The 15,083-nt window shown below is 37.6% G+C and overlaps 1 long non-coding RNA gene across 4 annotated transcripts in view; it reads left to right on the forward strand.

Annotated features, from left to right (window-relative positions):
- Positions 1–14,523, forward strand: part of LOC118653770 — a 130,325-nt gene extending 115,802 nt beyond the window's left edge. For all 4 annotated transcript variants that reach the window (XR_004966898.1, XR_004966905.1, XR_004966886.1 and 1 more), the window contains one exon: positions 14,457–14,523. This is a non-coding gene — a long non-coding RNA (uncharacterized LOC118653770). The remainder of the gene's footprint in view (positions 1–14,456) is intronic.
- The last annotated feature ends 560 nt before the right edge of the window (positions 14,524–15,083 follow it).

Raw genomic sequence — 15,083 nt, forward strand, 5'->3', positions numbered from 1 at the left:
GACTCTCCTCTTTTGAGTTCTAGGAAGATAATTCTGTTTTTCATCCAACTCTACTTCACCTAATTCTCTCCTCACAAGACCCTTTGGCACCAAAGCCACAAAATGTGAATTTTGTAGTAAGCTTTAGGGATCTCTATAGAGATGGGTAAGTCTGGCTTGAGCTCATTAACCAGGTGCATCGAGCAGTCTACTGTATAGTTCTCTAACCTTATATTAATTGAGATGCTTTTTGGCTCCGATGACAAGAAAAGTCCATCTGCTTACATAATGATGCTGTGGAAAATATGTAAATACAGCCATTTCAAAATGGAGTTGGAGCTGATATCCAAGAGGAACTGACTTGCACATCTGATTTTTTGAAACTTTAGAAGTTTGACCTGGGCAACATAGCCTTTGGACTGGACCAAACCAGCATGGTCTTACAAACAACTGTTTGTAAAGCTAATGAGAAAGCAGACATCTTGACCCCAAGGACTGATAATTATGGACATTCTTTAGAATCAGTTAACAGCCAAATGTAGCTAGAGAATAACTTAGCTTATTAGCACCAACAGAAATTTCTTTCTTCTATTCATGTAATGATTTCCCTTCCTTTTCTCATTTCCCTTGTGTTCACCCCATAGTTAGAACACTCTTCAGGTTTCTTGCCTGAATCGGTGCTCCCCAAGATTGCAATCCTTTGATCTCAAATAAATTCGTGTTACCTTTCACTTCGGCTTTTTATTTTTTAGGTTAACAATGGCATTGATAGTCTCACGTGAGATTTGGTAAGGATGAGTGGCTCAAAACTGTTATCAAGGATTCGTTTTGTTTCTCCCTCTGGGGTGGGAGAAAGGGTGAACAATGTGCAAAATCATGTTTTTTTAGGAAGAAGAAATAAGAAAGATTGGGAGTGGATCTTGGGAGACAATTAGTAGTGTCCACTAGAAGGAACACATGGATGGCATCCTTTTAGAAACATTGCTGTTGATGCTCCTGCTTATTTCTTCACCCAGCCCTACAGCACATGCCTTCAATAAACAGTGGGGCACTGGAGCTGGCTTCTGCTTTTTCATGAGCCAATTGTTATGTTTTCAGGAATTTTACAATCTGGTTGGTAGTTTTAAATTAAACTTGGTGGGATTATTTATAATAATGGTCCCTACTTCATAGGGTTATTGAGTAAGGATACAATGAGTGAATATATAGAAATTAGAACAATACCTGGCAAAGAGAAGTCAATATACACATGAGATATTAATATTATTTTAAAAAATGCATTGTAAGAAGTCAGTATTGCTAACTTTGATTAACAATAGTATTATCTATTCATGGTCATCAAAAGGAAATAACTATACACATATTACATGTTCTTAACCACTCTGCTCTACTACTTCTTTATATCTATATATATAAAAGCCTAAGGGGCCATTACAACTGAATGACTGATCAACCAGTCGCTATGACATGCACTGACCACCAGGGGGGCAGATACTCAATGCAGGAGCTGCCCCCTGGTGGTCAGTGTGCTCCCACAGCCAATCTCCCGTGGCCAGCCAACCTCCCATGGTCACTCCCCCCGACGGTCCTGATTGGCTCTGATTGCCAGCGAGGCCGAGGGACCCCACCCATGCACAAATTCGTGTACCAGGCCTCCAGCTCATTTATACAAAATACTTACTAACTTAATTATTCTTTAAGTTATCTTAAATCCTTTGGGGAGCAAGATAAATGAACAAATAATTGTATATTATAGAAAAGTTGGGAAATATGAGTAGGAATAATGAAGGAAAAATAATTTTAAAAAGGATTAGATTTATCATAGTATAATTACACTTGAGCTAGAACTAATAGGGTATTATTAGTGTAGTGATACCATTGGTTGATATCTATTGATAATAAGAGATTTAGGAAATTCATATAGGAAATGTGACCTGCAAATTCTATTACCTAGAATGTTTATTAATGCTAGTTTAGCTGATTTATTTCCAATATTTTTCTTGAGTTTATTATTTTATATATTTGGGTTTTATATATTCACTTAATATTGTACGGTAAGCATGTGACCCCCATTATTTTAACATTTCCTACATTATGTTAAGAACTTAGTAAATTTTGAAAGTTTCTTTTTTTGGGAGGGAAGAGATATAGTTTATTTTTGAATTAATGTTATCAATTAGCAAAACTCTTCTGTTCCATCAGGTGATTGAAATGCTACTGTGGGATGTAAAGAAAGATTCAGGTACTTTTTTGATCACTCAGGCCTAATTCTTCAGATGTATCTTAGGTCATCAACATGATATTTTATAGAGTTTTACTTTTTATTGTTGTTAATCCTCACTTGAATATATTTTTCCATTGATTTTTAGAGAGAGTGGAAGGGAGAGGTAGAGATAGAGAGAGAGAAACACCAATGTGAGAGACACATTGATTGGTTTCTTCTCACACATGCCCTGACCAGGGCCAGAGTTAAGCCTGCAATTAATGCAGGTGCTCTTGACTGGAATCGAACCCAGGACCCTTCTGCATGCCAATGCTCTATCCACTGAACAAAACCAGCTAGGGCATAGAACTATACTTTTAGTGACATTACCAGTCATTGAAAGCATACTTTATTAGATTGGAAATAAAACAGAGGGAAAACAATGTCCATTATCTTGGTTTTCTGGTAACTTCTTGTGTTTCTTACTGACCTTCACTTCATGCATTTCCTGTTCACCTAAATGCTGGTGGGTGGGTGGTGAAATTGAGTATGTGTCCATGCCAGTATTGATGGAACAAAATGGCTTCAAAACAAGGCTTCTATTAACATGTATTCTGTCTTCCTTGCAAATCTGTGGGGGTTTTTTTCTCCAAACATATGTATATCTGAAATTCAAATTGAGTGCTCCTTACCTCATGCTCTCCTCTGTACCTCTAATGAGGTGGAAAAATGTACATTAATGATAGAAAGTTATTTAGTGCTGAAGAGAGTTAATTGCTTCTAATCACTGCTTACATCCATCTGGTTTTATGGTAGACAACAAGCCTCTTCATTGGGCTTGCACATTAGACATATTGTAAATCACAGAGATGCGCTGGCACCTTGCATATTGTGCTTCTATTAGTGGGGCTGCATTTTTACGCAGCCCCAATGGCAGGCACTGGGATGCAGATCAACTTGTCCATGTTCTGTTAGAACTGCAGGACGCCCTGGTGAACTGGCTTCCCCAGGCTCACTTGGAAGGTGATGGAAAGCTACTGCCTATCAAATTCTGGATGGAAAGCTCTGGAAGAGCACCAGAGACTGAGGTAGCATCGTGTTTTTCCCATAAAATTGGCATTGAGGTGATAATATTGGCAACTGTCTAATATTTTTTTTTCCCCCCAAAAGCTTGGGGTTAAAGCTTTCTTCTGCTACTATCATTAGGCAGAGTAAACAGGGAAATTATTGTATGAACAAAGAATAATGGTTTAAAATGAAGCTGGATACAATCTTTTATCTTGTGTCTAACACTAATAATATCTTCTTAAGGTTCAAAGATTTAAGTATTATTTTATCAGAACTTTAGGATGATCAAAGAAAACTTGTAAGCATATGAATTATGATAAGAAATAGTTTTATTATAGCATAATTGCACTTGAGCTATAACTAATTAGGATATTATTAGTTCAGTGATTCCATTGGTTGATATATATTGATAATAGGAAATTAATGTGGGAAATATGATCTGTATATTTTATGACAATCCAGAATATTTGATAGGCTATTATAATTACCATTATATCTTATATTGTAGGTGATTTTATTAGTTAAACAATGAATAGTGCTGAAATCTTAAAAAAGAGAAGGAAGGAAGGAAGGAAGGAAGGAAGGAAGGAAGGAAGGAAGGAAGGAAGGGAAGAAGGAAGGAAGGAAAGAAAGAAGTATATGTACAGGAATCTGATAATCACTTTTGGTTTCTTTGGTGCCTGCTTCTCTAATTCCTTCCTGTTAAGGATAAATGACTTTAGAGAGAGGAAACTAAGTCATAAAAGGCAAAAAAAAAAAAAAAAAAAATTAAAGCTGAGTAGTAGTATAGGTGTTATCTGGTAATCTGTCCTCATTTTAAAAATGACAAAACTAGTGCCCAGAAAGATTCAGTGACTTGTCCAACACAGGTAAAAAAGTTATTTTCATGGTAGCTACAGAGAACAGATCAATCATGCATTTTCATTCATACATCTATTAATTTATAATCCAAATTATCAATGAAACTGAAATATACACAATATACTCCCTACCTCTGCATTCCCTATTTCTGTACTCTATTTTTTTATGAAATAAATTACAAACAAGAGCTTATAAACTTTTTGTTAGAAAAACAACTTAGATAATATAATGTATAACTATATATTTAGCTCAACCTCTGTATGTAAAACATTGTAAAATCCTAAAAAGCTTTCTGAATCATTAAAGAAGGATGTGTAGTTTAGACTAATAATTAAGTATAATTTAAATATTACTAAAACTTTTATTAAAAGTTGGTATTCCAAGTATGTCATACATGATAACTATTGGTCTAAACACCTTATAACTATCAGGAGTGTATAAATGGAACCTCATCATAGTTCAGTTTATTGGAATAATTATCCTAATCTCATTCCTGGTATTTTCTAATATTTCAGTGTTTAGTGAATTTCTGGATCTTCTTTGCTTTTTCTGTTACATTTACAACTGAACTGAAATTGAATAAAATCAACCTGATTTAAAATTACTTTGAAAAGATTTTCATCACAGCCACAATTTTGGTCTCAAGATTTTGCTTATATTCTTTAACGCTCAAGGAAATTATGTGCTCAACTCAGTTGATGTCTGCTCTAAATATTCTTTCTTTAATTCTAGACTATCTGTGCACATTTTTTTACTATAGTAAAATATCTACAGGTTCATCCTTATGTCCCCCTCTTTTAACAAAACATTTATTTTTTTGTTTCAGAGAGGAAGGGAGAGGGAGAGAGAGTTGGAAACATCAATGATGAGAGAATCATTGATTGGCTGCCTCCCATATGCCCCACACTGGGGATTGAGCCCACAATCAGTCATGTGCCCTGACCAGGAATCTAACCATGACCTCCTGGTTCATAGGTTGATGCTCAACCACTGAGCCACACAGGCTGGGCTTCCCTTCTCTTTTTTCCTGGATGTGAATTGCTCACTATACACATACATATATACATACACACACACATATATATACATGTATGTACATATACATGTTATATAACATATACACAATGTGTAGAATTAAATTATTAAGGAATATATTTATAAATGTATTATGCTCCCTTCTTTTTTTCCTTTTTAAAAATTCATTAATTTTTTAAATTTAAATTCTTTATTGTTTAAAGTATTACATAAGTTTCCTTTTTCCCCCATTGACCTCTCCCTGGCTGCTCCCATCCCCCACCACATGCCCTCCCCTCCACTGATTATGCTCATATGCAGGCATACAAGTCTTTGGTTGATCTCTTATCCCCTCACACTCTGCCTTCCCTCATAGGTTGAACAATCTATTTGATGCTTCTATGACTCTGGTTCTATTTTTGTTCATCAGTTTACATTGTTCATTATATTCCACAAATGAGTGAGATCATGTGATATTTATCTTTCTCTGACTGGCTTATTTTGCTTAGCATAATGCTCTCTCGGTCCATCCATGCTGTTGCAAATGGTAAGAATTCCTTCTGTTTTACAGCAGTGTAGTATTCCATTGTGTAGATGTACCACAATTTTCTAATCCACTCATCTGTTGATGGGCACTTAGGCTGTTTGCAAATCTTAGCTATTGTGAATTGTTTTGCTATGATCATAGGGGTGCATATATCCTTTCTGATTGGTGTTTCTGTTTTCTGGGGTATAGCCCTAGAAGTGAGATTACCGGGTCAAATAGAAGTTCCATTTCTATATTTTGGAGGAAATGCCATACCGTTTTCCGCAGTGGCTGCACCAGTCTGCATTCCCACCAGCAGTGCAAGAGGGTTCCTTTTTCTCCTCATCCTCGCCAGCACTTGTCATTTGTTGATTTGTTGATGATAGCCATTCTGACAGGTGTGAGATGATACCTCATTGTGGTTTTGATTTGCATCTCTCATATGACTAGTGACATATGTCTCTTGGCCTTCTGTATGTCCTCTTTCAAAAGGTGTCTATTTAGGCCCTTTGCATATTTTTTTATTGGATTGTTTATCTTCCTTTTGTTAAATTGTATGAGTGCCCTATAAATTTTGGAGATTAAACCCTTATCAGAGATAACATTGATAAATATGTTCTCCCATGCAGTGGGCTTTCTTGTTGTTTTATTAATGGTTTCTTTTGCTGTACAGAAGCTTTTTATTTTGATGAAGTCCCATTTGTTTATTTTCTCCTTAGGTTCCATTGCCCTAAGAGCTGTATTGGTAAAGATATTGCTATGACAAATATCTGCTATTTTGTTGCCTATGGATTCTTCTCAGATTTTTATGGTTTCCCGTCTTATGTTTAAGTCCTTTATCCATTTTGAGTTTATTTTTGTGTATGGTGTAAGTTGGTGGTCTAGTTTCATTTTTTTGCATGTATCTGTCCAATTTTACCAGCACCATTTATTGAAGAGACTGTCTTGACTCCATTATATGTTCTTGCCTCCTTTGTCAAATATTAATTGAGCATAATGGCTGGTGTTGATTTCTGGGTTCTCTGTTCTATTCCATTGGATAATATGTCTGTTCTTATGGCAGTACCAGGCAGTTTTGAGAACAGTGGCTTTGTAGTATAGCTTAATATCTGGTATTGTGATCCCTCCAACTTTGTTCTTCCTCAAGATTGCTGCAGCTATTCAGGGTCTTTTTTTATTCCAGATGAATATTTGGAGAGTTAGTTCTAGGTCTTTGAAGTATGCCATTGGTATTTTAATGGGGATTGTTATTGAATCTATAGATTGCTTAGGGTAGTATGGACATTTTAATGATGTTAATTCTACCAATCCATGAACAATGTATATTCTTCCATTTGTTTATGTCTTCCTCTATCTCTTTTTTTCAACATCCTGTAATTTTCTGAGTACAGGTCCTTTACCTCCTTGGTTAAATTTATTCCTAGGTATCTTAATTATTTTGTTACAATGGTAAATGGGATTGTTTTTTTAGTTTCTCTTTCTGTGAGTTCATTATTGGTATATAAAAAAGCCACAGAGTTTTGGGTATTAATTTTGTATCCTGCTACATTGCCTAATTCATTTATTAAGTCCAGTAGTTTTTTAATGGAGTTTTTAGGGTTTTCGATGTACAATATCATGTCATCTGTGAATAAGGACAGTTTTACTTCTTTTCCAATTTGGATGCCTTTTATTTCTTCTTTTTGTCTGATTGCTATGACTAGCACTTCCAGTACTATGTCAAACAGGAGTGGTGAGAGTGGACATCCCTGTCTTGTTCCTGTTCTTAGGGGAAATGGTTTTAGTTTTTGCCCATTGAGTATGATGTTGGCTGTAGGTTTGTCATATAGGGCTTTTATTATGTTGAGGTATGATCCCTCAATTCCCACTTTGCTTTTTATCAGGAAAGGGTATTGGATTTTGTCAAATGATTTTTCTGCATCAGTAGATATGATTATATGATTTTTGTCTCTCAACTTATTTATGTGATGTATCATGTTTATTGATTTGCGGATATTGTACAATCCTTGCATCCCTGGAATTAATCCCACTTGGTCATGGTGTATGATATTTCTAATGTGATGCTGGATCTGATTTGCTAGAATTTTGTTGAGGATTTTAGCATCTATGTTCATCAGGGATAGTGGCTTGTAATTCTCTTTCTTTGTATTGTGTTTATCTGGTTTTGGAATTAGGGTAATGCTGTATTTATAGAAAATGTTTGGAAGTGTGCCTTATTCTTGAATTTTTTTGGAATAGTCTGAGAAGGATAAGTTTTAGTTCTTCTTTAAATGTTTGGTAAAACTCCCCTGTGAAGCCTCCTGGCCCCGGGATTTTGTTTGCTGGATGTTTTTTGATGACTGCTTCAATTTCCTCCTTAGTGATTAGCCTGTTGAGATTTTTTTATTCTTGGTTGAGTTTTAGAAGGTCGTTTTTTTTCTAGGAATATGTCCATTTCCTCTAGGTTGTTTAGTTTGTTGGAATAGAGTTGTTCATACTATTTTTTTTTTTACAATGCTTTGTATTTCTGTGGGGTCTGTTGTTACTTCGCCTCTTTCATTTCTGATTTTGTTTATTTGGGTCTCCTCTCTTTGCTTCTTGGTGAGCCTGGCGAGAGATTCATCAATCTTGTTTATCCTTTCAAAGAACCAACTCTTGGTTTCACTGATCTTTTGTATTTTTTTTCTCTATGTCATTTATTTCTGCTCTGATCTTTATTATCTCCTTCCTTCTGCTCACTCTGGGCTTTTCTTGTTGCTCTCTTTCTAATTCTTTAAGTTGTAGAGTTAGATAATGTATTACCAGTTTTTCTTGTATTTTGAGGTAGGCCTATAATGCTATGAACTTCCCTCTCCCACTGTTTTCATTGTGACCCATAGGTTTTGGATTATGTGTTTTCTTTTTTTTTTAATATATATTTTATTGAACTTTTACAGAGAGGAAGGGAGAGAAATAGAGAGTTAGAAACATCGATGAGAGAGAAACATCGATCAGCTGCCTCCTGCACATCTCCCACTGGGGATGTGCCCGCAACCCAGGTACATGCCCTTGACCAGAATCGAACTTGGGACCTTTCAGTCCGCAGGCTGACGCTCTATCCACTGAGCCAAACCGGTTTCGGCATGGATTTTGTGTTTTCATTGTCATTCATCTCCAGGATATTTTTAATTTCTTCCTTTGTCTTTTTGGTAACCTAATCATTGTTTAATAGCATGCTATTCACCCTCTAAGTGTTTGAATTTTTGTGATTGTTTTTATTGTAGTTAATTTCTAATTGTATGCTGAGGTCTGAGAAGATGCTTAATATGATTTTGGTCTTCTTGAATTTGGAGAGACTTTGCCTGTGACCCAATATGTGGCCTATCTTTAAAAATGTCCCATGTGTACTTGAGAAGAATGTACATTCTGTAGCTTTGGGGTGAAATGTTCTGAAGTTGTCAATTAAGTCCATCTAATCTAGTGAGTCATTTAGGGCTGCTGTTTCCTTGAAGATTTTATGTTTAGAGAATTTCTCCAGTGATGTCAGTGGAGTATTAAAGTCTCCTATTATGATCGTATTGCTGTCGATCTCTCCCTTGATATCTTCCAGCAGTTGTTTTTTTTTTAATGTATTTGGATGCTCCTGCATTGGGTGCCTATATGTTTACCAGAGTTATATCCTCTTGTTATATTGATCCCTTTAGTATTATGATGTGGCCTTCCTTATCTCTTGTTATGGCCTTCACTTTAAGGTCTGTTTTGTCAGATATAAGTATTGCTACTCCAGCTTTTTTTTTTTTTTTTTTTCATTTCCATTTGCCTGAAAGATATTTTTATGTCCCTTCACTTTCAGTCTGGGTGAGTCTCTTGTTCTGAGATGTGTCTCTTGTAGACAGCATATATATGGGTCATGTTTTCTTATCTATTCAGCCACTCAATGTCTTTTGATTGGAGGATTTAATCCATTTATATTTAAAGTTATTATTGATAGGTACTTGTTTATAGCCATTTATATTTTTTATGCCTGGGTTACTTCTTCTCTTCCTTTTCTTCTTTTTAGCACTTCTTGCATTGCTGGCTTGGTAATGATAAACTTCCTTAGCCCTTTTATGTCTGTGAAGCTCCTGATTTCTCCTTCAGTTTTGAATGATTGCCTTGCTGGATAGAGTATTCTTGGATTCGGTCCCTTGCGTTACATTACTTTGTATACTTCATTGCATTTCCTTCTGGCCTGATGTGTTTCTGTTGAGAAATCATTTGATAATTTATTGGGGGATCCTTTGTAGGTAACTCTCTGTCTCACAGCCTTTAAGATTCTCTCTTTGTCATTAACATTTTCCATTATCATTACGAAGTGTCTTGGGGGGGTGGGGTCTTTTTGGGTTCATCTTGTTTGGGACTCTCTGTGCTTGGGTGACTTTTTTCTTCCCCATATCAGGGAAGTTTTCTGTCATTATTTCTTCAAATAGGTCCTCTAATCCTTACTGCTCTTCTTGTCTCTCTGGAACCCCTATTATATGTATGTTGCTTCATTTCATGTTGTCCCAAAGCTCCCTTAGGCTCTCCTCCTGCTTTCTAATTTTTTTCTCCAATTGCTGTTCAGATTGGGCTTGTTTCTCTGCCCTATCTTCTAGCTCACTAATCCAATCCTCTGCTTCTCTTAGTCTATTGTTGAAGCCTTTCTGTGTGTTCTTTATTATAGCTATATCACTTTTGGTTTCTTCTTGGTTCTTACATAGGTGTTGATTTTCTCGTCCATCTGGTTTATGAACTATATGACCATTACTCTGAACTCTAAATTCTTTTTCTGATATAGTGTATGCCTCCTTTTCATTTAGTTCCTTGGGGGGGGGGGTTCTCTTTTTCTGTCCTTTGGGGGTGGCTTTTTTTGTCTCCCCATTTCTGCTGTTGCTGTAGGGTCCAGGCGCCCAGCTGCATGGGCCCTGCCCTGTGGCTGTGGGCTTGGCGGAAGTGTCCTGCACACTGACAGTAAGGGGGCTGGCTCAAGTGCCCAGGAGATGCAGCCACAGCGGTCCAGGCAGGGTCTGTGCATGCTGGTAGTCAGGGGGTTGCCTTGGGATGCATGAGACATGTATTGCCGGGTGGGTAGGTGGAAGGGGAATACACTCCAGGACCCACAGTAGCCTGAGACCAGTATTGGTGGAGTCAGTGCCCATGCGTCTTCAGCTGTGGTAGCTGGTGTTTGTCCCGATTGGCTGTGGGGTCTCAGTTTCATCGGAGGCCAGTCTAGGTGGTGGTGTGGCTGGGCTCCTAGTCAAAGCAGCTCTGCCCTTCAAGATGGTGTGGTTTCTGCGTCCTCCTCCTTTTAGTTTCTACAATGATATTTCAGAATATTTTATTTGTAACTCTTCACCTCACTAATGATTTGATTTGATGGTTGAAATGAGACTTTTTAAAACTCAATTTTGGCAGTAATTTTGCTCTCCTTTCACATCTTTCACATTGAACATGATTGGAAGGGCTCGATTGATTGGATGAGGGTTAAACTGAAGAGTAGCCATTATTCCCATTGCTTTAATTATTCCATCCTCAAGCCAGGATGGACCTTGCTCTATTTCCCTCTGATAGGCCTGACAGACTATAACTGACCTAATTGATACCAGATGACAGCTCAAATAAGGCCTAATAAAGAAGTAATCACTCTAATCTAATGAGCAAGCTGTTATGATATTGGCTTATAGGAAGCTCCTTTTTAATTCCCTCCATTTTTTTCTTTTAGACTCTATAACCACTGCTCCAAAATTCTTTTTCTGTTATTCTAAAATCAGAGGACTAAAATGGGCCTTGGGAGAACATCAGCTCTATTTCCTATTCTTTTCCCTATTAGATATGTATTGACATAATTTTTTCCATCTTTTAAATATATAAATGTCAGACATATTGAAAAGTTGGAAGACTAGTACAATAATCACATATATACCCCCCATTTACCTTCAATCATTGTAAATATTAATTTTGTCATGTTTGTTTTGTTTGCATTTATACTAGAGGCCCAGCGCACGAAATTCATGCGGGGGGGGGGGGATGTCCCTCAGCCCAGCCTGTACCCTCTCCAATCTGGGATCCCCCTCACAATCCAGGACTGCTGGCTCCCAACCGCTCTCCTGCTTGCCTGCCTGATTGCCCCTAACTGCTTCTGCCTGCCAGCCTGATCACCCCCTAACCACTCCCCTGCCAACCTGACCGAGGCCTAACTGCTCCCCTGCCAGCCTGATTGCCCCTAACTGCCCTCCCCTGCTGACCTGGTTGCCTGTAACTGTCCTCCCCTGCAGGCCTGGTCGCTTCTAACTGCCCTCCCTTGCCAGCCTGTTTAGTCAGAGCCTAGCACAATGCCTAAACATATTAAATGTTTCAGAAATGCTCTCCAATAGGCCAACTGATGTAGAGAGCAATTGGGGCCAGTAGTGTAACTAGCTACTTGGACACTTTTACAAGGGAGACTACATATTGGATATGGCCTATCATTCTAGAATAGGAAGACTATTGGTCTGGCATAGTACTATTCATATAAATGGATAACATTAGAAACTTCCCTTTAGTGAAGTAATGGGAGAGAAGATTAGAAACATAGAGGGAGTTGCTAATGGAGAAGGTGCTTGCATAGAACCTCATTTTATTTATAATTCTAAAAAGTGTTATTGAGAGTTGCCCTCCTTACACATAGTAGGGGACTTCAGGCTTTATTTTACCCCTCATCTCAGAATAGTTGTAACCAAATCCAATGTCAGAAGACTAAACCAGCATAGCATATAGTATGGAGGCAGGCTTTTCTAAAAATGCTTTATGCCTTTTTGAAACTGTGTGAGCTTGTTTCTTGGCAGTTTACATACATCCATAAAAGTTGTCCCACATTTTCTAATGGATGAGTCAGGTTGAGAACATCTGAACCAATTAATCTTTGAATATTATGTAAAGAGAGACAATCAGATAATATGTCTCCTGATGAGATGCACAGTAGAGAGACAAAAGACATGATTTTTATGATTATTGTCAAGAATAATTAAACCTAAATATGATCAAGCTTTTTGGTTTAATACCAGTACACTCCGTCACAGAACGAATTAAACTCATAAGTCAAGGCCCCACTGTATACAGGAAGTACAAGGCAAAAAGAAACATGTTAAATAACACCATAGGGATGCATTCAGCAAAATCCAGATTATGGAATATTTTCTAGGACAAATCACATATATATGTGTATGAAATACATATATATGATGTAAGCAGGGATATTTGAACAATAAATAGATATTTAGTGACTTTAATAATTTATTGTTAATTTTTAAGGTATGAAATGCTTTTGCGATTGTTTTTGTTTAGTAGAATTATCTTGTAGAAATATATTTTGAAGAACTTATAGATGAAATGATATAATATTTAAAGTTTGTTTTAACATAGGGGATGGGTATTGTTGAGGTTATACAGATAATGTATTATATAGAATTGTACACCTTAAACCTATATAATTTTGTTAACCAATGTAACCAATAAATTCAATTTAAAAATAAAACAAGTTTGGACATATGTTGATAATTTCTTAATCTGGGACAAGGTATCCTATATAATAAAAGCCTAATATGCTAAGTGTTCTGTAGTCCAGTTGTCCGTTCAACCAATCAAAGCATAATATGCCAACGATATGCTAAGGCCACTCAACCACTTGCTATGACATGCACTGACTGCCAGGGGGCAGACAGTCAACCTGTCGATCAGTCGCTATGATGTGCACTGACCACCAGGGAGAAGACACTCCAACCAGTAGGTTAGCTTGCTGCTGGGGTCCGGCCTATCAGGACTTAGTGAGATGGGCTGGACATGCCTTGGAGCCCTCCCGTGGTCTCACCCCAGCTGGCCAACCTCTGTGTCCCTCCCCAACCCAGATTGTGCACTGGTGGGGTTCCTCAGCCTGGCTTGCGGCCTCTCGCAATCCAGGACCCCTCTAGGGATGTCAGAGAGCTGGTTTCTGCCCAATCCTGCTCAACACAGGGGCTATCCCTTGGTGGTCAGTGTGCTTCCATAGGGGGAGTGCCACTCAGCCAGAAGCCGGGCTCACAGCTGGCGAGTGCAGAGGCGATAGTGGGAGTGGGCTGTTAAACTGGCAGTCCGACATCCCACAAAGGCTTCCGGACTGCGAGAGGGTGCAGGCCAGGCTGAGTGACCTCCCCCCCCCCCCCCCCCCCTGCCGCCCAGTGCATGAATGTCATGCCCCGGATCTCTAGTATGGCATAAACAATGATTCTGAACTTTTGTATATGTTTGAAAATTGTCATAATTTTTTTAAAAAAACACTAAAATAGTAGTTATACATTTGAAATTTTTGATTTTCCACCATTCTTCTTAGCTTTGTTTTCTATTTCTAAAATTGAGCTGAGATTCATTAAAACATAATGCTTCTCATAAGTATCCAGGCTCTTTTCTATGTTTACAACATTCTTCAGAAGCTTATAAGGTTCCATCCACATGTCAAAAATAATAGTTGGCTTTCACATTTATACAGCATGTACCTGGAAAAGTACGGAAAAGAATCAAGTTCTCCAGTCCCTGAGTTCTCAATACATTGGTTTAGACAACTACTAAACTATGAGCCAGATGATATATAAATACCCAAATCCTTCCAGCATATCATATGAAATGATAATTCATTCCTGAGGATAGCGTCTGTTAGAGAGACTCGTCTATACTACCTGACAGCCCCAAGATGGTTTGGGTTCTTGACATGACTATGGGGATATAACTGAGCGTAGCAGTAGAATAATCAACACTGGATTGATTCATGTTCTGTTAACCTCACCATGAATTATTTTTTGTTTTTCCCTGGGAAAACAGTCACATATGTCATTGAGCGGGAGCATGGAGTTAGGAGCTAGTTCTGTCACTAATTTTTATGCTTAAGGTAAGATGCTTGTTCTCTTTGAGCTTTACCTATAAAATGGTAATAATGATACCTACCTCACAGTTGATGATGAAGGTTACATGAGATATGAATATATGATGTACCTGGAACAGTGTCTGCCATGTGTCTAAGCCAGTGATTCCCAAAGTGGGCGCTACCGCCCCCTGGTGGGCGCTGCAGTGATCCAGGGGGGCGATGATGGCCACAGGTGCATTTGTTTTAACTTTTTTTTGTATTACCTTTCTATTCTGAGTTCAATAAATAGTTTCATAATTTCAAACTTCAATGTTTCTAATTTACACCTTTCTTTAATATATTTTACGAAAAAGGTAGAAACATTAATACATATATCTTTCTGTTTAATTGCTATTAAAATTTAAAAAAAATTAATTTCCAGCGGGCGCTGAGTAATATTTTTTCTGGAAAGGGGGCGGTAGGCCAAATAAGTTTGGGAACCACTGGTCTAAGCCATCATCACCTGGTCTTAGCCATTATCAGCTAAGAAGCTTCTTTCCTTATTTTTGGAATATGTAGACCTTACTACCAGTATGGATGAACTG

This window comes from Myotis myotis, unplaced genomic scaffold (genome assembly GCF_014108235.1).
Source record: "Myotis myotis isolate mMyoMyo1 unplaced genomic scaffold, mMyoMyo1.p scaffold_m19_p_1, whole genome shotgun sequence".
In the NCBI taxonomy this organism is placed as follows: Eukaryota; Metazoa; Chordata; class Mammalia; order Chiroptera; family Vespertilionidae; genus Myotis; species Myotis myotis.